This window comes from Microtus ochrogaster, unplaced genomic scaffold (genome assembly GCF_000317375.1).
Source record: "Microtus ochrogaster isolate Prairie Vole_2 unplaced genomic scaffold, MicOch1.0 UNK12, whole genome shotgun sequence".
Taxonomy (NCBI): Eukaryota; Metazoa; Chordata; class Mammalia; order Rodentia; family Cricetidae; genus Microtus; species Microtus ochrogaster.
Genome location: NW_004949110.1, coordinates 771,626 through 772,617, shown reverse-complemented (window position 1 = coordinate 772,617; position 992 = coordinate 771,626).

Sequence of the window (992 nt, the reverse complement as noted above, 5' to 3'; positions counted from 1 at the left end):
GTTTCTCTGTGGCTTTGGAGCCTGTCCTGGAACTAGCTCTGTAGACCAGGCTGGTCTCGAACTCACAGAGATCCGCCTGCCTCTGCTTCCCGAGTGCTGGGATTAAAGGCGTGCGCCACCATCGCCCGGCACCACGTTTTGAGCTAAGGAGCCTTGTCAGGATTCCTCTGAAGGAGAAAAGGGAATTTATCCATTTATCCAACACAACAGCAGGCCTGGCACCCATGGACTCCGGGTTATCTCCACTTGTATCCATTGCATCATTGCCCTGCCAAATGGTGCGGTTTTTTTCTTTCTATTTTCCAAATGGGGAAACTGAGCCCTTATTAATAGAAGACACTAGTTTTCCCCACAGGCAGTCAGAGCATTTTTTTTTTCAAGACAGGCTTTCTCTGTGTAGTCCTGGCTGTCCTGGAACTCACTCTGTAGACCAGGCTGGCCTCAAAAGTCACAAAGTTCCACCTACCTCTGCCTCCCAAGTGCTGGGATTAAAGGCGTGCGCCACCCCTGCAGGGTTACTGTAGCATTAAGACTGCCTCTGAGGCACTTCTATCTTATAACCTCCCATGTAGCCCAGGCTGTCCTGGAATTTGTAATTTTCCTGCTTCAGCCTCCTGAACCTTCTTCCCCTGAATGTCTTTGGTCAGACTCTGCCTTTCAGGTTCCAGGGGAACCGATTCTAGGAGTTGGTTTAAAAACAAAAAAAGGTTTGGTCTAGTGCAGCGGTCCTCAACCTGTGGCCTGTGACCCGTTTGGAGGGTCAAATGGCCCTTTGAGGGGGCTCACCTAAGGCCATCACAAAACATAGATATTTTCATTATGACTCACAACAGTGGCAAAATTACAGTTAAGAAGTAACAATGAAAATAATTTTATGGCTGGGGTACTGTATAAAAGGATCACAGCATTAGGAAGGCTGAGAACCACTGGCTTAGTGTGTCTGACCAGTTCTCAAAAGTCTATTTAAGGAGCCTCCGGGCTAAGGACGTAAT